The sequence below is a fragment of the Tamandua tetradactyla genome, chromosome 2, assembly GCF_023851605.1.
Source record: "Tamandua tetradactyla isolate mTamTet1 chromosome 2, mTamTet1.pri, whole genome shotgun sequence".
In the NCBI taxonomy this organism is placed as follows: domain Eukaryota; kingdom Metazoa; phylum Chordata; class Mammalia; order Pilosa; family Myrmecophagidae; genus Tamandua; species Tamandua tetradactyla.
In genome coordinates, this window is record NC_135328.1 from 72,911,942 (window position 1) to 72,937,960 (window position 26,019).

General features: G+C 39.9%; 1 protein-coding gene and 1 pseudogene across 13 annotated transcripts in view; both read left to right on the plus strand.

The window, feature by feature from the left end:
• ELAVL2 (ELAV like RNA binding protein 2) overlaps positions 1–26,019 on the plus strand; it is a 557,044-nt gene that overhangs the window by 240,066 nt on the left and 290,959 nt on the right. The window lies entirely within an intron of this gene.
• On the plus strand, positions 3,176–3,838 carry LOC143660721 (non-histone chromosomal protein HMG-17 pseudogene; annotated as a pseudogene).

Here is a 26,019-nt window from a genome sequence, read left to right on the forward strand (position 1 = left end):
GCTTTGTGACTGGGGTTAGAAACATTTGTCTTTAAGGCATTAAAGTGAGACTGTCCCACTATTCAATGCATTTATACTCTTGAACTAGCTAAATGGTGAGTTCTGGGAGTGGCAACTTATCTTTTATTACCTATGTAATTTTCCCTATAGTACCTGTATGACATTCTGAATACTATAAGTGTTCAATAAATATGTTGACCAGACATCCAGACATTCCAAATGTTTTTGGAAACACATTTTGAATGGAGACACAGTATCAGTATTACCTTTGTCCTGTACACAACATTTTAGCTATTGTTTCTTCTCCACATGCTCTGACTTAGAGTATTTGTTTTGTTTTGTCCTACCTTGCCTTGCTTCACCTTTCTTACCTATATAAGAAAACCTATTAGAATTGATGTTGAACAATTTCTTAGGGATGCAAAAGTTGAAGATTTAGTATGGCAAATTTCGTACAGTGAAAAGAGCACAGGTTCCACCTGGTTAGTCTCCCAAACTTTGAAGCTCAGTTCTGTCATTTGTAAAATGGAGACAATGACATCTATCTTGGAGAGTAGTTGTAAGGATTAGAAATTTGAAAAGTAGCTGTCATTATTAGTGATTGGCATAAAAAGAATGCAATAAATGGTTTAAATTATTTTGTTGTTTAAAACTTTGTAATGAAATTTGTAACCATTTTTTTTCACTAAATTGAATTCTATGTTCCATTATTTCCAAACTGTTCAGAGAGTCTGTGTTTAGTTATTAAAAAAATAAACAGGGTCCATATAAACCCTCCGATTCCCAACTCGAGAATGTCTTCTGTAGAGTTTTGCAGTTGATAGGAATAAACCCACACAGAGCAATCTGGACTTGTTGGTGAGCAGATAAGTCACTCTTTAATTATCTATTTTTCCACTGCCTGACCCATTGAGTATTTTTAAATTTTTGTGATAAACCTGACAGGTTTCGGAGGTGGAAGGGTGAGAAAGAAGGAAGGTAGACCAGGAAATTTAAAGTGGGCGGGTTTATTTCTGCGCTTCTGGGCAGAGCTCACTGAACCCAAGATGGAGAGAGGTAAGTCCCTGTACATGTTGGCATGGCCAGCTTCTAAGGTTGGGGGTCAGGTGACCTCCGGAAGGGGCAGTTCATTAGTTCCAGAAGTCATGTGTCCGGAAGGGGCGGTTCATTAGTTCCAGAAGTCATGTGTCCGGAAGGGCGGTTCATTGGTTCTGGAAGTCATGTGTCCGGAAGGGCAGTTCATTGGTTCCAGAAGTCATGTGTCCGGAAGGGGCGGTTCATTAGTTCCAGAAGTCATGTGTCCGGAAGGGCGGTTCATTGGTTCCGGAAGTCATGTGTCCGGAAGGGCGGTTCATTGGTTCCAGAAGTCATGTGTCCGGAAGGGGTGGTTCATTAGTTCCAGAAGTCATGTGTCCGGAAGGGCGGTTCATTGGTTCCGGAAGTCAGGTGTCTGGAAGGGCAGTTCATTGGTTCCAGAAGTCATGTTTCCAGAAGGGGCAGTTCATTAGTTCCAAAAGTCATGTGTCCGGAAGGGCGGTTCATTGGTTCCGGAAGTCATGTGTCTGGAAGGGCAGTCCATTGGTTCCAGAAGTCATGTGTCTGGAAGGGGCGGTTCATTAGTTCCAGAAGTCATGTGTCCGGAAGGGCGGTTCATTGGTTCCGGAAGTCAGATGTCTGGAAGGGCGGTTCATTGGTTCCGGAAGTCAGGTGTCTGGAAGGGCGGTTCATTGGTTCCGGAAGTCAGGTGTCTGGAAGGGCGGTTCATTGGTTCCGGAAGTCAGGTGTCTGGAAGGGGTGTTTCATTGGTTCCGGAAGTCATGTGTCTGGAAGGGGCGGCACAGCTTCCGTAGCTTAAGTTGCAGTGCCATTCCCTGTTCCCTCGACCTAACAAAACCTATTTCTTTTTGCCTTTAAATGAGCTCTTGGAAAACACGATATAAAAACACCTGATAGTGAGTGTACATGGGTGGGTCTACAGTTGAATGATAAATGTGAGAGTCATTGTAAAATATTAGCTGAATCCTTAACCTACAGTTGGTACAAGACAATTGATGGAGAACAAAGTGCTTATCTATTTTTTTTTTTGCTTTTTTTTGGCATGGGCAGGCACCGGGAATTGAACCTGGGTCTCTGGCATGGTAGGCAAGAATTCTGCCACTGAGCCACATCGCACCACCCAAGCATAGGTTTTTTTGTTTTGTTTTGTTTTGCTTACCTATTTGACATGCTGTTTTAGTTTGCTAAAGCTGGCAAAATGTAATATATCAGAAATGGGTTGACTTTTACAAGGGGGATTTACTAGGTTACAAATTTACAGTTCTAAGGCCATGAAAATGTCCAGATTAAGCATCAAGAAGATACCTTCTGTGAGGAAAAGCTGCTGGCATCTGGGGGTCCTCTGTCACATGGGAAGGCACATGGCCAGTGACTGCTGGCTTCTTTTCTCTCTGAGCTCTTCCAAAAAGTGTCTCGGCATTTTCTCTCTAAGCTCTTGTGGGTCCTTGCTTGTTTCTATAGGGCCATTTTCTATGCAAACATCTCTGGGCTTTCTCTCATAAAGAGTTCCAAGAAAGGATAAGACCAACCTTGAATTGGGTAGGTCACATCTCCATGGAAACAACCTAATCAAAAGGTCCTTCCCAATAATAGGTCTGCTCCCACAGGGACGAATCAGAAGAACATGATTTTTCTGGGGTACATAACAGTTCCAAAACAGCACATATGCCTTATCCTATGAAGAGTAAGTATGACAATGAAAGCACTGAGCATGATTATTCAGAATAGAAAAACAAATTTCTCAGGCTTCATTTTCTTGATTACCGAGTTTTCAGATTGATTTGACTTTGACACAGGATTTTTCTACTTGGAGCATATCTCAAAATATCTTGCACTAATATAGCTTTTCATTCAAGGATATTTTAAAAGATTTGATTCATCAGAGGGAAAAAAGGAGGAATATGGAATTTAGCAACAGGCAGACCTGAGTTTGAAATGGGGCTCTACCATTAGCAAAAATTTGATTTCAAGCAAATTTCCTAAGTACAGTGAACTTAGTTTCATCATCTGTAAAAATATTTTTTAAAAAAAGGTTACAGGAACAGAATGAAGAGGTGAGAACAACCCCTGGACTAGCCAAAATCCATGCATGTCCAGCACCTACATCCCACCACTGGCCATGCCCAAGAGAAAGGCTGAAGGAGATGCCAAAGGAGATAAGGCCAAGGTAAAAGACGAACCATAGAGAAGCTCTGCAAGGTTATCTGCTAAACCTGCTCCTCCAAGGCCAGAACCCAAGGCTAAAAAGGCTGCTGCAAAGAAGGGAGAAAAGGTGCCCAAAGGGAAAAAGGAGAAAGCTAATACTGGCAAGGATGGGAATAATCCTGCAGAAAATGGAGATGCCAAAACAGAGCAGGCACAGAAAGCTGAAGGTGCTGGAGATGCCAAGTGAAGTGTGTGCATTTTTTATAACTATGTGCTTCTGGTAAATGTACACTTTGAAATATTGTTTTTTTATCATGTTTTATAAAAAGGCAGAATTTTGTTTTACTTTTTTTTTTTTAAAGCTATCTTGTTAACACTCCGGATACTTCCTTGTTGTTTTTTGGGGAAAGGGGCAAATGTCACTTAATAGAATGTCTCCAAAGCTGGATTAACGTGGGAGAAAACAGCTTTCTCTTCTAGTTTTAAGAGACTTCATCTTTACTCCTAGGATATTGGATTCCCTGATGCTGATACGCATTAGCCACTTTGGCACAAGTGCTTTGTGGTATAGAAAAACTAAAATTCATTTTTATGTCTTCATATTCCCTTCTCCTTCTCAGCCTTCAGCATAGACTTGACTCCCTGAAATCTGATGGGACCTGACCCAGAAAAATTACCAGAATTTCAGGCAATCTGGAATTTCCAGTGATGCCCCTGAGATGGCATCCCACAAAAGAGCAGTGACTCTTGTTTAGGTTGTGGATCTTCAAACTGCTAATTTTGCCATTTTCATTTCATTTCCTGAAAGTCAGGGTCGGCTTGTGAAAAGTTGTCAGACAACATGCTAAATGTGAAATGTCAACCCTCACTCTAAACTTTCCCTGTTTAGAGCATCAAATGAAGACTTCATTGGGGCTTACGGTGGCTTTCTGATTTTGGTAGTCCATTGAAGAAGGGAGTTTGAAAGTTGTTGTATACTGCCCATGTCCTGCCTGAAATACCATGATTGTTTGTGAAAACTATCTTAATAAAGCTGGAATCAGTTTGGCTTGGGAAAAAATGTTAAAGAATATCTCAAAGGCTGATAAAGAGAAACAAAGGGAATAGTACATATAATTCTCCTATATGTAGCATTTTTTAACTGTACATAAAGTTACCCCTCTCATTTTTTTCTGCCTGGTTTTTGAAGGAATACCAGACATCTGTGGTGTGCTATTTAGAATGTGGTGGAGAGCACGACAACTAAATGACTTGTGATGATTCTAAATTAAATAGTGGAGATACAGAAAGGAAAAATCAAAGGACCACAGGACCTCTGTATGAGATGGAGAAATGGGGAGAATTATCTCTTGGGGTGAAGTAATAGACATATTTGTTTTTGCTTGTTTGTTTTGTTTTGTTTTTGTTTGTTTGTTTGCTTTGAATTAATAGACATTTGAACAGTAGATTCACCCAAATAGTCATTAATGGCTTGATAACCCAAAGGAAATTGTTATACCTGCCTTGAACTCCTTGCCACCCCCAATGACTTGCATGAAGCTGTGGAGGGCTTATCTGTTGGGATGCAAAACTTGTGTGTTTCATAAGTAAGGATCTCAAATAATTCTTCTTAGCTCCACAGGGAGCAAAACCCAAAAGATGAAATTTCCCAGCATTTCAGCAAAAACAAATTTAATGCTTAGTGTTGACACCAAGAATGGTTGTAGACTTGTGCTCTGGGGGTCAAATCCTATTAAAGAATTTTCCCACTGCAGGTGCTATATTATGAGAGATATCTTTTAGAACAGAGTACTCAGAAAAGGGCACCTAGTTTGAGAGACGGATGGAGGAGGAAGGCTAGGGAAGCGAGGCCAACCAAGGAAGAATTCAAGGACCTGAATTGTTTAACTAAGAGAACAGATGTCTTAAGTTTGCTGGTTTATTTAAAGAGCTGTCATCTACAAGGAGAGAGAGGTAATTCTGGTTGTCCTAAAAAACAGTGTTGAAACCAATGGGTTTATAACACTGAGAGGTGAAATCCAGTTCAAATTATGAAATAATTTTCTGATAATTAGAGACATTAAAAATATGAATGGGCCAGTAAACTGAATAGAGAGCTCTTTATTGTTAGAACTTTTAAGCTGAAACTTCAGGATACCATGAAAAAGAGGCCAGGTAGGTCTTTTCCAATATCCACTCTCTAAATTATTTTTTTAAATCAATATTGGAGATCATTAAAATCAAAGAAACACATCCATATTTCAGCTAGCCTTAGCAAATCAAATTTGTTTCAACTTATAACCTATATAAGGTTATATTAGGTCCTCTTCCAAAAAGAGGAGCTCCTGATGTATTACGGGGTTGAGTGCATCACTGAAGACATGTGCATTCTCTAGTCTCTTAATTGATCTATCCTTTGAACCACCCATAATCTCCGACTTACCAAATCACTGTCATCAATAGCACCTATCAGTGAATGATCATACCTGAAGAACCTTGCCATGCAGTATGTTCTTTTCTTAGTTATCATATCATTCCACTTTCAATTTATACTTCTTTTATCATTTAGACTGAAAGAAAGGGTGGTGGGGGAGAACATTTGTTGAATCAGACACTACTAGCTGCCTATCCAGTATTCATTCCACCCTTCTTTGCTAACAGAATTCAGATTTTATGACAAGCTCCAGGTAAAATAATTGCTTTCCCAGGCTCCCTTGCAGCTAGGAGCAATTATATGATATGGCTAATGAGATTTATCTAGAATTCTGCTGGGGACTTTTGAACATGGATTTGTGACTGGACCTAAAGCAGTCTTTTTAGGTCTCTTCTTGAGATCATGAAGAGAGTCTCAAGATAATTTTAAAGACATCAGCCCTGACATTACTAAGCCATTGAACAAATCTCAGCAGCTGCAATCATCTGAACTTTTTTGTTAAATAAAAACAATAAATACCTATTTATTTGTTTAAATTATTGTAGTTGGACTTTCTGTTACTAACAACTGAAAGTCTTCCTAACTGATGATTTCCTGCTTGTCTTTATTAAGCAGTCAACAAGAGTGCACAAGTAGTTCAGTGTTTAGAATGCCCGCCTTCCATGAGGGAGACCTGGGTTTGATTCCCAGACCATGCGCCTCCCCATAAAACAAAAATAGTCAACCAATATTAATAGAGCTTGGATCATGTGTCACACACAGTGCTAATCATTGATATACAGGTGAATGAGAGACATTGATTCTTCCTTCAGAGATATCTCAGCCCCAGTTTTAAGGTCTAAAAGAAACCAGGTAGCAGTCTAATAGGAAAAGTTAAATATTCTGCTTCTTCTTTCCACTCCCATTCTCTGAGGAAGTAGAAAAATGAGATGGACATACTAGAATCCTTTGAAGATGTATTGAAGGAAGAGTGACCTGGGTTAACATGGTAGCTGAATTTTGCTTTCATTATGTGCTTTTGTTCAGGTTGAGGTACTGAGATTTCATTTTTGGTGATTTAGCTGTTGAGAGGGAAGAGGTGTGGATAGTGTTTATACCAATTTGATGACAATGCTAAATAGCATTAATTGTGAGTACTTTATTTAGCTTTATTTATTTAAAAGGTACTTTACCACTGTAAACTGTGAATAAGATATTTAGAGATTTCTATTTAAAAACCATGTGAGTACTCTTGTAAAATATATTTTGGACATGACAATTTATCCCCAAATATGTGTATGTTTGTGTATTAATATTTTCAAGGAAGATGATGCATATATTGTTTTCAAAAACTATATATAAACTATATCTTTAAAAATAACCTCTGGAAAATAAAAACTTTATGTAAGAAAAAGCCTAAAAAAGGAAATATACTGGGCTGGTTTGAAGCTGTTATTTACCACCAGAAAACCATGCTCTCCTACTCTTAATCCAATCTTGTGGGGTCAGATCTAATATTTAGGGTGGGATCTTTTAATTAGATTATTTCCATGGAGATGTCGAAACATGTCCAATTGTAGGTGTGACCTTTTGATTAGATAGAGATGTGACCATGCTCATTCAAAGTGGGTCTTAATTAGTTTACTGGAATCCTTTAAGAGGGGAACATTTTGGAGAGCCAACACAGACACAGACGTTTAGAGATGCTTGGGAACAGAAAGGATCTCAGAGAGAGGGCCACTGAAACCAGTGTTTGAATGCAACAAAACCATGACCAAAGGACCAGCAGATGCCAGCCACATGCCTTACCATGTCATAGACATTGGCCTTTCTTAAGAGTCAAGGTATCTTTATCTGGATGCCTTAGTTAGGACATTTTTAAGGCCTTAGAACTGTAAATTTGTGACTTAATAAATCCCCTTTATAATAGCCAATCTGGGTGGGCCACAGTAGCTCAGCAGGCAGAGTTCTTGTCTGCCATGCCAGAGACCTGGGTTCAATTCCAGGTGCCTGCCCATACAGAAAAAAAAAAGCCAATCCATTTCTGGTATATTGCATTCTGGCTGCTTTAGCAAACCAAACATTCACCAAATGTTAAAATAATAATGCCTTTGAATGTTGGGACTTTGTGTGATCAAGAAAATCTTCTTTTTACTTTTCTAACTTTGACCTAACTTTATTGTAATTGGAAAGAATTACTTTTATACTTTGAAAAGTATGAGTAAAAGGAGTTATGTAGCAAGTCATGATAAATGAATTGATATAAACATAGCAGAATCACTTCTAATGTGTTTATATAAATAGATCTGTATAATTATCATTAAGCATCATAAGCAGATAGTGCTAAAAAGAACAGTTCTATTTACTCAAATTGAAGTTGGATTTTATTACAATATACAATGCAACAAGTTAGATCATATTATTAAAAGAATGAGATAATAGTGACATTGAAGCCATTACATTTAGTATATCTATTTTGTGTCTCTGCATTTATGCCTATCTATATATTTAACAGAAGAGATTCTATATCTAAATCTTTGGTATCATTAACTTGAAAGTGCTGATGCCTTGCTTTTGGGACCTTGAAATAGAAGAGGCTGTATACTCACTTACCCTTTTTACGTGAAAGATTCCAGAGTCTTCTATTGAGTAAGTCTTTTCCCTGAATAAGGATATTTGATTCTCAGTTACATAAAGTCTCTATAAGAAGGTCACATAATTATAGAATTTTAGAATTTGAAATCCAAACCTTTAATTTGAAAAGACAAGGAAACCAACGCTTAGTGATGAGTGCATTTTATTCCATTCAACAATCATATATTCTTAACTGAAGTATATTATGATTAAGTTATGGTCCTTGTATTACCTAAGGTTAGTGTCTGTGAATAGTTCAGTCGAGGAGAAGCAGAGAAGCTTTGTTCATGGGGAAATGAAGGGGGAAAAGGACCCTATGTTAAGACCTTAGCATCCTGAAGAGGGAAAATTTGTCAAGGAGAGGTCATTGATTATCTTCAGTTTAGTGGATTCAGCAAAAGGCTCCAGCAGAAACCAGCTTGTGGAGGAAAGGAGAAATGAGGAAGGACAAGCATTGAATGTGTGTCGTCTTCTCTGACAAGGGTGAATGGGCATGCTGAGGCCAGAATTCGAATCTCATGATGCCCAGAGTATCACTCACTCACTTTTCTAAAGCATATTCATGATTTCATGATTGCAGAATTCCATCATATCAAAAGTTTAGTAATACCCATTTTACGTTCTTCAGGAAGAACAGCATATCCGATCTTTACCACATCTCTGACAGAGCTCATTGGCCCTATGTCCTAACTTTGTGTGAGGCTCCATTGTAACAGGTTACTGTTTTTTGGCATTGAAAAGTTCAGGGAAAACAGAGCTCTAGTTTTATGTACTTGTATGTATATGCATGGTCATCTCTCCCCAAACCCAGCCAATGTTTTAATTTCTCTAAAAATGAGGCAGCATACCATAAACCTCTTTGATACCTCTGCCAGTGTGGGCTCTTTTACATCCACTTACCAACCACAAGGCAGTTCCCACTCTCTGTCTGATCCTAGTTGACCAATTAGATCAGGTCAGTTACAGCCAGTCACTTCCAACAAGCTGTTCCCTCCCATTCCAACCAAATTGTCCATCCTCTCTAAAGCCCAAATTCCTTGACTAATCTACAGACCAAATATTAACTCTGAATCCTTTCCATTGTATACTCAGAAACATTCTTTACTTTATTAATAATTACCCCACCCCTTAGACCTTCTAGCAAAATGCTATTCAGCCAGAATTTACAACCTTCATCTTGCCTGAGGATATTGTATCCCCAAACTCTTCTGTAGTGACCTCTGATCTCCCATGTTTCAAGGATCTAGGAAAGAGGTTTATATCTTTCTCAACTTTCCTTCAATCATCCTCCCTCATTTAATACATATCCTACTATCAGGACCAGTCCTCCCAGTGCTAACCCCCAACCCTTCCCCATTATTGTGGCCCACCTGCTTACCCATCTCTTCCTACCCTTCACTTAATCTTTGAGATACGGGTGTGGAGTGTTTCCCTTTATGCTAACACTCTGCTATCTGTATGTTCCTAGTTATTGACTAAACCTACAGTATGAAAATGAGTGCCTCAGCTGGCCACACAAGGCATTCACATTCGCACGGTGAACAGGACTTCTAAGAAGAAAGCTGATTCTAGGCAAGGAGTGAGTGCTTTCAAGAGCAAGTTTTATATGGAATGGCAGATCCCAAGCCACTCAGTCTCTTAAACAGCTCTGGGGCTCCAGGGAAATAGTAGATTTCTCAAATAAGAAAAGGTAGGATCTTAAACTCATGGACCACAATCAGAAAAAGAAGTTGTTTGTTTCAGTTTGCCCCAGGGCTCAGGTGGAACACCGTAGTACCATGGCAGGTTTTAAAAAGAGCGAGAATATTCCAGCCAATCAGGAAATAGCTTGACTGCAAGTGAACAAAAATAAAGTCAGTAATAATAATAATAATAGTAAAGAAAAGCTGGAGAATTGCAGGAGGTTCTGATAACACAGCACAAATATGTTACAATTTTTGTTGAAAGGAACTCAAAATAGTTTCCTCCTTAGTCTCAACTCCTTGTGAGTCTGCCTTTTCTCTCACAGTTGAGCTTTATCTGTGTCATGTCAGTTGGATTTGACCTGTAAGGAAAGATCTTTGCATTTCAATTCTGCCAGCTGCAGGAATTTCTTGCTGGGCTATGCTTTTGCTTCATCCCTTTTAATGGTTGACCAAAAAGATAAATGCTGGGGGTGAAGGAGGGAATCATCTTATTCAGAAACCAGAATAATTCTGAGAGTCCATTGAATGAAGAGGCTGATCAAGGAATCTGCCCCTAACCTTCCCTATCTGGGCTTTTATTATCCAACAACTGGACTGGGGACAAAAAAGCAAGTAAGAGAGAATGTTTTTGCTCCTGAATGTTTAATTTATCTCTCAGGCACATATGGCAATTCCAAAGAGAAAAGACTTCTTCAAAATGTCTGGAGCAGACAAATATATATATATATATACTGAACTCTGGGTTCTAACCCTGGTTCTGATTATTTCATAAATGTTATAGCCAGTAAGAGTCTTAGGGATACTGATATAGCTGAACCCCTCCATTTTACAGATGAGCAAACTGAGGCTCCAAGAGAAGATAGTGACTTTCTCAGCTATGTTCTTTTCTGTTCAGTATCATTTTTTGCAGCATTCCCCCCCCCAAAAAAAACAAACTCAAAGTCACTAAAACCCATCTAATTTAAATGGCAAAAGTCTTTTCTTGCCAATAAAATCTTTAAAGTTTTTTTTGGGGGGAGGGTGCATGGTCTGGGAATTGAACCCAGTTCTCCTGTATGGAAGGCAAGCATTCTACCACTGAACCACCTGTAAAATCCTCAAAATGTTATAGATTCATTCTTCTGAGAAATCAGGGCACCTTTTAGCCCTTTCTCTTATTTCACATCATTCGTATTAAGGGACACAGGTACATTTTTGTGTTTGTGAAATTTGGAGACAATGCAAAGAAGGTACAACTTATCCAAGAAGAGAAAGAAAAGGAATATAGAAAAAAAAAGGTGGAAGTGACTTAGAAACCAAGTCTGTATTAAACAGAAATGGCTTTCCAGAGTGTTCCAGCCAGGAGGAAGCTTCAGATATGGGGTATCATTATTATTAATCATTATAATTAATACTAATAATGAAATAATTATTATTAATGTATGTATAACCTACATACCTCACATGACCTATTTGACTCTATGAATCCTTGGGTCAGTTCATTTCCTCATTCCAGTTCTCCTGGTTCCAGGTCAAATCAAAGCTAGATCATGGCCATACATATTTTTGCTATCTGTAATGATTTCAGTCTTCTGATTTAATATTTCTATCTGTCGTCTTGCATTTTAACTAGGTAGGTCTACAATTCCTGACTTGTGTCCTGTAATTAATTACTTGTCAAATCTGTGTGCTGTAGCAATACAATAGGACATATTAGAAATAGGTTTCTCATAGAAATATTGAAAGCACTGCTATCATGAACATTCTTAGTCGGTAGGAGGGATATGTTTGAAGCCTTCTTATTCTAGCTTTCTGGGTTAGCTTAGCTGCCTAGAATCTTACGTTACTGATGCCAAAGTCATGGGACCTTCTAAGAAGCTGTGTAGAGTCAAGAGTTCTTATATTCAAATATACCTGTGAAATGACAGAACTGTGTGGGTGGGTGTTTCATGTGTGTTTGTGTGATTAGTGGAGGAGAGCATCACAAGCAGTATGAGAAATACAGTAGGAACTCAAGACTTGACAGATATATGTGATGAGTATTTTCACATATTTGAGTATAAAATAAGTGCATGTATTGAATTTTATGATAAATGAGCTCAGTTTCCATCTCAAGCCCCCATTCCACCTGGCAGAGTCCAGTATTGAAGGTTTTTTCTTGATCATTTAAAGTAAATGTAGTCATTTCAGGTTAAACCTAGTCAATCTAGAGTTCTTTTCCTCCCACCAATTCTCAGTAGCATTAGGGTGCTAGCACTAGTGGATGCTACTGACCTTGGCCTGCCTCTGTATGTGTGATATCATCTAATCCATGGACGTGACCATCCCTCTGTGAAGGCAGACATGGAGAGGTCTATGTCCCTCGTTCTTTTTGGTCTATATGGTTCACACGTTTTTGCTCTGACCTCACTTTAAGGGACCCACAGATAAGCTGATTCTCAGTTACTGCAGAATCCCCTTTTCCCTTAAGCCATTTTGGGGAGCACTGAGATTCTTTCAGCTACCTCTAGCCCATTGTCCTGATACCCCACATGGGTGCCTCTATTCTCCATCCATGGTGATGCAGTGAAATGTGTGTACGTGTGTCTAGTCTGCCAAGGCTTCTATGAAAAACATCACACAGTAGGTTGACTTAAACAACAAGAGTTTATTGTCTTATGGTTCTGAAGGCTAGAAATCCAAGGTCAAGATTTCAGCAAGGCATGCTTTCTCCCCGAAGTCTGTAGTATTTTGTTAGTATCACATGCCGAGATCCTTGGTCTCCTTCTGTGCCTTTGACTTCTGGCTTCTTTTTATAAGGCCTCCAGAAATAAGGATTAATGCTACCCTGATTTGGTTTGGCCACAATTAAATAGGGTCTTAGATGATCCTATACATAAATGAGTCTACATCTTGACTGATAATACATTTTCAAATGGTCCTATTTACAAATGCGTTCACAACCATTGGAATGAAGGCTAAGATTCAGAACCTGCCTTTTTTTGAAGTACAGGATTAAATCTACCACAGATTTAATTTAATTTCAGGGGTGTGTGTATGTGTGTGTATGGAACTTTTCAAGGTTCCAAACAGCAAGTGGCATAGATCTGCATAAACAATCATTTCCTCTCCTGGCCGACAGCATGTGGGTCCCCTTCCCAGAGACAGTCCGTTAGTTCCTTTGTACTTCCATCAGCTCTCCTCAGACTGTTGCCCTCCAGAGTACTGGATGTTTATCCAGATGGGAGTAGGGAGATAAATGATCCTGCCTGATCAACAATATTTCTTAAATCTCACTGTTTTACACCCTATCTCAGCATTTGCCTCTAAAAAGTATTTTCAGCATTTGAGCATTTGTCTCTAAAAAGTAAATACTTTTGTGTCCTTGTAATATGATTCCTCTTACTTCCATTTGATCTGAATGGGGAGTGTCATGGACTTAAAGTAGTGGGGGTGAAGGCAAAAAACATCAATAATACTTCCCAAAATTAGAGTTGGACCTGGAGGAATTTATAATCTTAAATACAGGGTAGCAGGGAAAAACTTGCAGAGAAAAAAAAATTAATCCCAGAAAGACAGTACAAAGATTTGAGAGGTGTGAAATCTTGGCAAAGTGAGTGGACAGTCCTCTTGCAGAGAAGACTATTGACCCAAAAGTATAAATGATGAATAAACCTCCTTTTTTGACTTAAAATCTAATTTCTTTTAGCACGCATGTCAAAGTAACCACGTACTTGTGATGGTTTCTGTTGAGAGAGAACAATTTTGGTTTCTCCTTACCTCATTTTAGATGTAACAGGCATTTTGAACTACTAGAGGTAAGAATGGTTAAATGATATTCTTTCTATTTATTTTAAGTAATGTATCTGTGATCTTTCTAGATGATTTGTGAAAAGTAAAACATCCACATTATGGGGTCAGAAATGTTCTTTTTTTTTTTTTTTCCTTTTTAAATGATTTTTAAGTAGCACTGTAGAGTACTGCAGGCCTTTTTTTTTTTTTTTCTTGGTTGGGTGATTGATTTTAACCTTTCTCCCCTGCCAAACCTTTGTACTGTTCATGACATTTCAACCTCCACCACTTCCTATGTTCTATTTTGCTAAAGAAAATTGCATTTTCTATTTCTGGACAAAACATGGTTGTTTGTGTCAGTCAATTTAACACAATACACTAGTTCTTATTTGTGCAGAGGAAGCACTAATGAGATTCCAGCAGGAGATGGGTCCTGAGCCCATGACCAGGCCTCCCAATGGGTTCAGGAGACAGAAGTCGCAATAATCCATTACAGAAAAGAAAAGGCAGCTCCATGGTGATGCAGCCCTTTTTGTCTCAGAGAGCTCCAGGTGGTGTGGAGTCCCATTTCCTGCCCTGTATTCTTGTCCTTCAAATGATACAGGGACATGGAAAGAATGTGGTTGTGTGGCATGGTGGAAAGGACAGGGCTTTTGGAGATTCTGACTTAGCGTTATATCTGCAATTTACCAGCTCAGAATCATTAAAAGGATTATATAATCTTCCTGAGCCTCTGGTTCCTCATCTGAAAAGGATATAAAAATATACTTATAAGGTTGTTGGGGAAATGAAATGAGATGATGAACATAAAGGTCTTATCACAAGTGCATGTCACATGGGAGGCACACAGTCAGTGGTAGCTATTTAAATAAATAATTGAAATATTCAAATTAAATAAGTCCTAAAGGTAAAAATATACTCTGTTTTGATGAAATGGGCAGTTCTTCTTATGAGACATCTTACAGTTGAAGACATGCTTATGGGTCTCCCTCCTTTCTGTTCCATGGGGCAGATCAGCTCTGGGAACAGTTTAAAATGATTGATGTCACTGCTATTTTATGCCTTAATTCATTAAGCAATCATTTAATTAATGCCTATCTGATGCCAAACACTGTTTTGGCTGCCTGAGAGTAAGAAACAAGGCACAAAGAGGCATGAGATGGGAAGGAAAGAGCATAGGCTCTGGAGCCGGGCAGACGTGACTGCCCATTTTGGCTCTCTTATTTACTGACTGTGAGATCTGAGGCAGGTTGTCTAACTCCTCTGAGCCTAGTTTCTGGATCTCTGTGGATAATGATACCTGCCTCCCAAAGTTGGGAAAATGTGGATAATAATACACATATATGAAGCATTTGTAATCTGGGATAATAATACACATATATAAAGCAGTTGTAATCTGGGATGATATTCAAAATATTTCCTAGCTAGTATGGCAGAGAGGAATGATTGTAGATAAGCAGTCAACCAGTGCACATCAGTGGGATATCAGCCTAGGCTTTAGCAGGGCCTAGAACATAGGGGGAAAGAGCTAGGTTTCAGTTTGGCAGTTGGGAGTGAACAGAGCCAAGCATATAGACAATTTTAATTGCTATATGTATTCCTCCTATACTGTAGGAAATGGGCTATAAAAGAAGTGTGCAAAGGGCAAAGAGAGCCCTATGCAGGGAGCCACTAAATCTGATGGGGGAGAATTAAGGAACAATAAATAAGAGGAACAACATTTGATCTGAGTTTTGAAGTTTGAACAGGAGGGTTTAACTCCCGTGAACACTTGTATGACGTGCCTCAGGATGTGCAGTGGATGGTGACTGTGGATGTACAGTGGATGGGAGGGAGCTGCAGTGGGGGAGAAGGGATAAAACTGGAAATGCAGGTAGAGGCCTAACCCTGAAGGGTCTTAGAAGCTGTACTGTTGCAGCACGAGGAGCAATTGGAAAGGAGAGATGAGATGGAGGGAAACCAGTGAGTGGTACTGCTGACTGGTCAGCTGAGAGATGTGAGAGCCTGAAATTGAGGCATGGGGTCGGGGGGTCTGCTGGGCAAGGAGATGCCTGACTTTGGAGATATGCTAGACGTGGGATGAGTGGGTGATTGGGGTATGTGTAGCAAACCCCAAAAGGAAAATCATTTTAGGGTAAAGCACTTACTTCTCTTCAGGTTTGTGTAACTACATCATTCCCCCCCACCCACCCCCACCGGGTCAAGTAAGGCTTTTACTGTCTCTTTTTTTCCTCACAGCTGTAAATATTTCATGCCAGTGGCCATGTTTTTGTTTTATTTTGGGAATAGCACTTTAACTGGTTTTTCAGTTTAAACGACTCAGGAGCTGAAGGGCCATTTTTGTCCTCAGGGATATGTTTGGTGCTGAAGATGGGAGACGGTTGGGTGTGGGTGAGGACAGATAGCGCCTGAGGTCTTGCAACTTAGAAGTAGCATCTTGTCATTTGAGCCCAACACTGACAAAGGTGTGTGGGTGTAGCTTTGAAGAAACAAAACACAAAAAAACAACAGCACATGACCAGGAATCTGATCTAGGCTAGGTATCTATAAAAATCATCATTTATTGCTTTAACTCTTGTGGAGCTGCCTTATTGGCTTCTGGGCTTACCCCCTTTTCTGGGTAAACTGTACCATTGCTTGTAGCAGCTGGTTGGTCGGACTGTCCGTTGATGTTTTCTTTCCTGGTACAACCCTGTTACGCCGGTTTATTTAAAATTTTACTTTTGTGTTTTCTCTTCCCACCATCCTTAGCAGTGGCTGGTAATCACCCCAGGCCATGGGAAGGCAGCCAGCCCCTGGGCCATGGGTCCCAGCAGGTATTTCAGAACCAGGGAAGCCACGTACCACCACACCACGCTATTATCTTACTGGTCTGCTAGCCCTGAAGCAATTTCAGTGGGAGGACAGGCTTTTAAGAGGATTCCTTTCTTATAATAGCAGAATCCAACTTTCTGATTCTATAGAGGTTTACAACGATGTAGAATTTTCTTGCCAATGCACTCTTCATTGTTTAAAATTACCATTTATAAAAAAACAAAACTAGGAGCCAAGCTCTATATAGCCATCATAACATTATTACTACCAGGAAAAGAATACTGCGGCAGCGATGGTGATGACACTGATATGCTGACGATACCATGAGCTGGCTAAGCACTTTACATGGATTATCTGAATTCATCCTTGCAACAAACCCATGGGGGTAGAACCATGCTTATCTCCATTTTTCAGCTGAGAAAACTGGGTCTGAGAGGGGGGAAATCGCTTGCTTGGGTTTGTTCAGCTATAAGTGGTACAGTAAGAACTCTAACCCAGACACTTTTAACTGCAGCATTTGCACACGGAACCATCTCATTATACAATCTTGCAAAGTAAATAAGTTATCACCATAAAGATGAGGAAACTGAGGCTTAGAAAGGATTAGAATCCAGAACCATTGTCTCTGTGATTCTGAAGTCAATGTTTCTTCCTCAGATCAGCAGTTGCCTCTGGTTATACCTTGTGGCCAGACACTATTTGCCTTGTTTGTTTTATCTCAGGTAAGTGACCTGGAATCTGGGATCTTCCAAATAAGCTGATGAAATTTGTATTGGTTTAGGGTGTAATAGTGCTTCTAAACTTATGTCTGATTATACCATTCTTTTTCATCCTTGATGGTACAAAGTGCATAAAATGAGAATCTTTTCATCATAAATTATTAACTGTTGAATCCCAGAAAGTCCGTTTGGGCTTGCAACATTGCTGAGTCTTCACTGTACATGGAGCCCGAAACCATTAAGGCTGATAATGGGGAAGATTTTTCATTCTTTCTTTGGAGTTTACAATCTTCAGAAAACTACAGGACAGCTATTTATTTTTGTATTTATGCAAATGATATATACATACAGAGTAGTTAAAACATAAAAACAACATATGGTCTAGGAGAATTTCTGTAAGTGCTCCAGGCATCTCCGGATACAGGAATAGCAGGGCTGCTAATAATATGGCTTCGGCAGTGAATAAAGCTCACATAGCCTCCCTCAGAATATGAGGGGGGTGGGGCTTTTCCGGGGGTGGGGGGCATCTTTACACTTGTGCACTCGTCTTCCAGCTTCATTCAGAATAGTATGCAAGTGTCATTTTAAAGGAAGTTGACCTGTGGAATAAGGGTGGAAGCCAGAGCTGACAAAGCAGGACAGAATCAAGTCACTTGGAGGTCTAAGCCTGTTGTCTTGGGCTGAAACTAGCCAAAGGCCCTGACCTACATCATAAGGCAAACTTGACACACTTAGCAGAATTTGACTGAGGCTCAAGCTCCTAAATCAGAAATACTTAATAGACCCCATAGAACCAGCAGCTAATTAATGGGCCAAATGCCCTCTCTAATCTGGAAGAAAAAATAAGAAATTAAGAAAAACTGAAGAAGAGGGGGCTTAAGAAGGAAGAAGGAAACAGTCATCAGACTCTGACTTCCTGCCAAGCCTACGATTTCATACCATCTTCACAACAACTAGGGAAGCAGATAATGTTCTTAATTCCATGTTGTAGATGGAGAAACTTAAGTTTCAGGCTTTAAGGGATTTGCCCAAGGTCATGCAGCTACTGAGTGTCTATACTCAGAATGTGTACCCAACTCTTTCTGATGTCAAAGTTGTACTTTTCTTACTCTAGTGGAATGCTTTCCTGAAAGACTCCAAATCACTGCCAAATGGTGCATGTAGCTTCTGGGTACACCCTGCACTGATATTTGGCAGAAACTGTGGAAACCGGAGGTGAACAGTGTGGCCTGAGTGTGGCTGGGTCTTTTCAGTTCTCTGTTCTCCCAGGCTGCTGGTTGATAAACAGTTTTTGCTTTACACATCAGGCTTCATTTGTTCTTTGCACCACAGTACAACTCCAGTGCCTATAGTGCAGAAGGCAATTACTTTCCCCAATATTCTCTAATTTTTGGCATGTACTGAATGCAGCCAGAGAGACTAAGCCAGACTCATATCATGGGCTTATGCCTGTGTCTTTGCGGAGGGATGTGCAGTTGCCATAGCAGCAATCAATCTGCTAAATAACTGGTAGCATAAACTGATTCAAAGGCAAAGACTGATTTGGGTCAGGGAATCGCACTCCATAAAGAACAACTAACTTCTCAGTGACTACTGGGGATTTTTTAGCTTTTATGGATGGCCCTAGAAATACATATGAGTGACTGCTCAGCTGTGAGAGGAGTGTGCATGTGACTCAAAAGGAGAGCAGCATGTGATTCCTGGGCAGTTCGAATAGGAAATTCCATGGAACATGCTGTGAAACTGCTCTTCCGCAGCATATCATCAATTCCCCGAGGCTTCCAAAGACCAATCACAAAAAATAATAGCAATCAATTATTCTGTGCCATCTTGTACCTGGGATGCATCTTGGTGCTTTACAGGCATCTTGTCTTCAACAACCGTGTGAAGTGGGATTTATCATCACTCTTCTACAGATGCTAATATGCCCAGAATCTACAGTCACTCAAGGGTGGTTTCAGGATTCAAACTCAGATCTGCTTGATGCAGATGCTGTGTTCTTTCCACTTTGCCATACAGCTTTTCTTCCTTGGACTTTAGCCAAAAGGAATGTACGTTTCTTCTTGGCCATCCATATGCAAGGACTGCTGTGTTCTGATTCTGGATTGAATACTGGACAAATGCTGCTACTTATTTTTAATCCAGTTATTTATTTTTAACCCAATTTAATAATTTAATCTGATTTTTTTTAAATCAATAAGTCTTTAAGAGAACTTAGCATCCCCAGAGGTGACATTGACCTGTTTGGGCCATTTAGGTTCTCATGCTAATATGAGGATCCTGTCTTGTCCTTTCCTCTGTTTTCTAGAACATAGCATGTATTCTGTTGTTTCCAATTTGATCTATCTCTTGAACAAACCTGAGCTGATGAGCAAGCATTTCTGAACTATAATAAGAAGTGACATGCTGTAAAGCAGAAACTACTGCTTGAGAGTCTATGTTGAGTTATGGGCCCTGTCACTTTATAGCTATGTGATTTTGGGCAAGTCCCTTCAGTTCTTTTTAACCTAGGTTCTCAACTCTATAAAACGGCCTTGATGAAGATAGTGATGATTACGATACCACCTGACTCTCAGTTGCCTAAAATACTTTTCAACATGAGGCAGAAGTAAAAATTGCCTTGCAGAATTAAGGGTCAGAGAAGCCTGCCTTGCAACAGGAAGAATATTCCCTCATCTATGTACACTGATTTTTTTTCTTTTTTCTTTGCCACAGTTGGTGCTCTGGATTAAATGTTTGTGTAATGAATGAAGTCTATGGACACACTTAACAGAGGGTCTGTCAAACAGTTATGGCTTAATAAATATTAGCATCCTATTTAAACATAAGCTGCAGTTTTAGATCTAGTTTTAAGTCACTGGTTAGATTAGATACCTCAGAAGAACCTGAGCTCTGGAGGAAGGAGATTTAAATTTGCCTCTGTTTTCTGTTCCTATTTCTGTCTCTGTGGCTGAAAATCAGGAGGGAAGGCAAGCACCGCTGACTGAGCTCCTGCCTGGAGCCTCATGCTTCCAGGGCTGGCCGCCATAGAGCCAGGGTTAGAAATGCTGAAAATGAACTTTATGCAGTGTGCAGTTTGACTCAGCCTAGCCATGCCAGCTGGAACACACCTCTAGGAGCTGAATAGGTGAGTTCATTTGGGGGATCCTACTGTTTTTCAGCCTCTCAGCTGAAAGGGATGCCGATTTCTGGTGAAAACCTGGTCTCAGAGGCAGCCCTTTTCACATGGACTCACAGTGGGTTATGAACATCATATGGGCAAGGGCTGGGCTGCATTTTGAGCTTGTGACCCAGAGGTGAAAATTCTGCCCATCCCTTCTAATCACTGTTCCCCATGAGGTGGTATTTTTCCATTGACCTGTAGCCCCTCTACTGGTTTTCTGTGCTCAGTACTGCTGTAAATTATGGCTTCGGTAGAAGTGCTCAGTTTTCTTCCTGTGCTTAGACATTGATTTTTTTTTTAAACTGGAATGCAAACGGAACCTGTGCCTGCTATCTGAGTATCTCTAATTAGACTACTTGCGCAAATCTACCAATTGACTTTAATAGATTGAATCCAAGTCTGCAACTGCATTGGAAGGCAAATGAGATTTCCCTGCCTCCCAAGTTATCTTCAGCACTTTGTCTGACTACAGACAAATTCCCCAAATTTAAGATACAAGGGGAAGCAAGAGTTGGTGAGAGCTTGGAGGCAGGATGCAATCATCACACAGGTAATTATCTCTGTCGTGAGAAAATTGGAACAGTAAATGAAATGCTTGTCCACTTCACTTAGGAGGTGTGGTATGTTAGGGTGCCAGGCCAGCCAGCTTCTCAGACTATAGTTAGAGGCCACGTTGCCACTGATGCCTTCTTTTCCCTTGTTCTTTTCCTCTTTATATTCTGCTGAGCTTTGTTTTACTTCAGCTTCTCTGAGTTCTACCAATTAAGCCCAAAATTGGCAGTTAAAACAAAATACAAATGAAAGGGAGGGGGCAGTGAGACGGTGGACAAAGGCAATGGAAGTGAAGTTGAAAATTGCTGCTTTCTTTCTTCCCACGTCATCCTGGCGGCTGTGTTGAGCAAAGGAGAGACTGAGTTCCATGTGACCTCGCCGGGTTTGAATCCCTGGGCAGTCTTGGGGTAAAACCGTGTAGGGGGCAGAGTTTGCCATTTGAGCCTGTCCTCTCCTCATTTTACCTGGCTGCTCAGATTCCTGAACTCAGCTGGGCTTCTCCACATGTAACAATATTCGATACCATTTATCAGGGGGTTACTATATGCCAGCCACTGTTCTCGGTGCTTTATCTGGATGATCTCACAATTATCTGATAAAAACCCTATAAAAGAAATTATCACTGTCATTTACAGATGAGTAAGCTGAAGCAACAAGGAAGTATGGTACTGGAATAAAGTTCACACAGTTATAAAGAGGTGGAAATAAGATTTGACCCACGTAGTCTGACTCAAGAGCATTCCTTGTATTGTTTTCTAATTATAAAAGTAATTTAAGTTCACTCTAGAAAACCTGGAATACATAAAGAAGCATACAGAAGAAAATAAAACCATCCACTATCTCTACTATTCCAATAAAAGCACAATTATAACATTTTGATGCATTTCCTTCATTGTTTTATATAAATATACCTAAAAGCATATATTATATTGTACATTTGATTCTTATAGCAGCATTATTCACAATAGCCAAAAGCTGGAAACAGCTCAACCATTCAACCACACATGAATGAGAAAACAAAATATAGTATATACACACATGGAATACTATTCAGCAATGAGAAAAACTGAAGTTATGAGACATGCTGCAGCATGGAAGAACTTTGAAAACATTGTGCTCAATGAAATAAGCAAGGTACATAAAGAAAAAATTGTATGATATCACTTATAAGAGATGGCTAGAATTAGCAAATTCACAGAATTAGAAAGCAGATTAGAGGTCACAAGAGGAGGAGGAGAAGAGGAATGTTTGTTTGTAAAAAAAAAATAGAAATTGAAAAATATATATATATTATTGAACTCACACCTTAGATACAGTATCTTGATCTTTTTCAGTCAACATTTGAAGGTAACACTTTTCCAGGCCATTATAGGTTCATTATAAGTTTGGATAGTTCATGGCTTAATTAACCATACCAATATTGCATGTAGGATATTTCTGGTATTTATATTTTAACAGGGCCATAAAGTTCCATTTGTTGAAAGGAAAGAAAATGAATGTTAAGGCAGGATGGGATGGGATTTTGGGGGCCAGGAAGACTTTGATTTAGATTTATTCTCCTTTTCAGATTGTTGTTTTCACTTTTTATTAGTATATATTCTCTAAGGGGTCTCCTCCTTAAGCTTACTTTCCTTTAACATCTGTACTTATTATAGACAGGTCTTAAGACTGGATGACAGAGTCTATAATGTGAATCTTACTCAAGAGTGGTGGTGGGACTTCTTTTTGTGGCATATTGACTGGGTTTTCTAGAAAAGCTTTAGTATTCCACTGTCTCCAGTCATGTTCGTACTATATACCCCAGGAAGCTCCTTGTTTTCAACACAATCATATAACTTTTTGTTTTTTTTTAATGCCAGCTACTCTGCTGCAGAAGGGGGATGAACAGCCAGGCCACATGTGGTTCTGGTCATCAAGGAGCTAGGAGGTGAGCCCGGGATGATTGTAAGGAGAAATGGCAATAACGTAAATGCCAAGTGCTGTGATCCATATGGCTTCAAAGGGTTATGGGCAGACAACTTAGGAAGCATGTTTCCTAGGGTGGAAGGAAGAGCAGGTATCAGCCAAAGCTATTGATAAGTGAGATGCTTTTTAAGCTCAGCTTGAAGAATAATTATCAATTTTAGAGGCAGATAGGGTAGGAGAAGGGCAGGCTTGCAGAAGAAGCATTATGCATAAGGGCATGGGGGTGGGGCTGTTCAGGAAACACATATTATGCAGGATAGGTTAAGCAGAAGTGAGGATAGATAATATTTAAAGATGAAGTTAAGGAGAAAGAAACACAGGGGTAAGATGATGGAGAGCTTTAGGAGCTAACTTTAGATGTTTGGGGCTTTATTCTGTAGGTACTAGTGCATGAATGAGTCATTTCAGTGCAGGAGGGACAGGACCATATCACCTCAAGGGCTCACCTACTTGGAAAGGGCATCTTAGGTAGTAGTTAGTCTATCCTGACCCATTGTTCCTTCTGTCATGTCCTACTTTGAAACTCAGTTCCTCTTAAGCACCCTACCTTCTTAAGTTGCCTTACTGTACCTGAATATGAAGTCTCACTACTGTCAACATCTAGTGGAACATTTAGGACATCTGCAGTTAACCCATTTGTGGCCTACAACATTGTAGGATCCTTTTGTTTCTGCCTTTGGTGTGGATTACTCAGGGTTGGTCAACTTGTAACAATCAACACCCAGATCTCAGTCACTTAATGCAATTGCTCCCTCCTATTATAGTCTGTGAAGATCAGGACAGAGGGGTGTGAGGGGTGGGGTGGGTGAGTGGGATGGTTGTACTCTGTGTAGCCATTCATGATCTTAGGATCCCCTCGGCTTCCGAGTCCTTTCTTGGAACCCTCTATATCGAGCTGGCACATGAGGGGACGTTGAGTGTTGGGAGGTTTGCGGGAAGACTTTGGGACCAGGCTTGGAGGTGGCCCATGTTGCTTCCATTCACATTCAATTGGCCAGAACTCAGTCCCGGGGCCACACATAACCCAGGAGAGGCTGAGAGTGTGGGTACGGTAGGTGGACTCTGAAGAAAAGGAAATGGGTTTGATAAATACACAGCCACAGTGGTTGCACATTAGGACTATAGTGTTGGCAGATTCCCATTTTTGAGGAAGCAATCATCAGAACCAAGAGTCAGGCTTTTTGGTTTGGGGAAATCCATCTGCACAACTATTTAATCATGTGGGAAATTCTGATAATTCAGTTTGGGTTTATAGTCTGGTTTATATGCCCAGATTTTCTAGTTCTGCTCCTTAATCTAGAATTTATTTTTTCAATCTTTGTCCCCATTTGGCAAAGCTCATCTAGAGTAAAAGTATTTATTCCTTTTTCTCATATTCTGATGTGGAAGCAATGACTGAATCAACCTTCAAATTGTATATGCAAAATTGAAAATTCTATCCAAATAGTTTTCTCTATTAATTTAGTAGCATCTTAAAGAGAAGGAAAATCAGAAACCCGTGAAAGGTTGAAAAACAGTAAAACAGTGTTCTGACTACATTTATAATAGAAGGAACTGCTAAAAATTATTTTCCGTTTGATATTATTTATCTTTATAAAAGTGTGACTGTATTGTGCCTTTTGCCATAATCTCCATAAATAACATTTGCTGTTTTCACCGTTCTCCACCAATCAGTCTTTCATATGTCATATATTTTGTATCATTCTGTCACCTCCACACCTGCTTTCTTTAATTATATGCAATCAGGAATGTGTTACGGAGAACATAATTAGCACTGCCAACAGACCAGCAATGAAATTGTATCTCTGTGTGTCTGTGTGAAAGAAGAAATGCTGCTGGGTAAGGAAATAGATTTTAGTTTCATAGGAACTATTGCAAACCGAAGTACAGATGTTGTTAAAAAAACAAAATATATTTTAGGAATATCCTTTGACAGTTAATAATCAGTTCTTTTCGGGTCTCTTTCCTTATACCTCCCATCAGTTTAGGGTAATCAGAGCGAAAGATGAGGCATTAGACAGGCCCTTTGCCACTGGGATGACTTCCCCAATAGAAAATCAGGTTAACTCGCATTCATCATTCAGAGTGCAGCTCAGATGACACTGCCTCAAGGAGGGCTCTCCTGAGCAGTGAGCCTAGGCTCAGATCTCCTGCAGGCTGCATCCTTAGTATTTATATAATATCTCATAGTGACCACGATTCAGTGTATCATAGTACTCTTAAAGTTGTCTGTCCATAAATCATCTATTGTCACCTGGATACCTAGCACAATTCCTGGCATTTCATAGACACTTTGAGTGAACGACTGACTGATTGAATGAATGAATAGAGTGAACAGGAAAGACTTTAGAACCAGATTCACCTGGGTTTCTACTCTGACTCTGCTGGTTCCTAGCTTTATGTTAATAGATAAGGTATTTAATGCTTTCATAACCCAGTCACCAGAGCTGCAAAATAAAGAGGTTAAGTCCTACATAAGACATCGTATGTGTAGCCCTTAGGAGAATTCCTAGTATGTGGATGTAAATTGAATGTTAGTTCTATTGTCTATAGGGAACATTGGAGGATTTGGAGCAGGAAAGTGACAAAGTGAAAGTTGTGCTTTATGAAAGATGAATCTGGTGGCATGATACGTAAGAGATGGGAAAGGGAGTGAAGAAACTGCTGCAGTATGAGATAATGAGGTCTGAACTATAGTCTTGATTGGAGTATAGTTATAGTTGCAGATGCTGTCCCTGGATGGGGTGGTTCACTTTCTTGAGCTATTTATGCAACCTATAAATATGACTACAACCCCTGACTGAGCTCCCTTAGCTGATGGCCGTCATGCTCACAGGTGCTGACGTGGGTTAGTCAGGCTCATAAGAAAATGAGGAACAGTGACTTATTTAGACCCTCTTAAAAGGGGGCTTTATGTTAAGGTTACCCTGCAATTGACTGCAAAGGAAGGCTGTGAGGACACGAGCCAGTATGCTTCCCCTCTCGACTGTCACCATCTCATTGTCATGGTGGGTCTGTGTCTCTCTGTGTGTTTTCTCATTTACTTCTTGCCGATGACTTTCCAAACTCCTCTGGTCCAAATCCCACATGCAGCTTTCTTTTTGCCTCAGTTGCCACCACCCCATTTGGAGTGTGCTTTGTGAT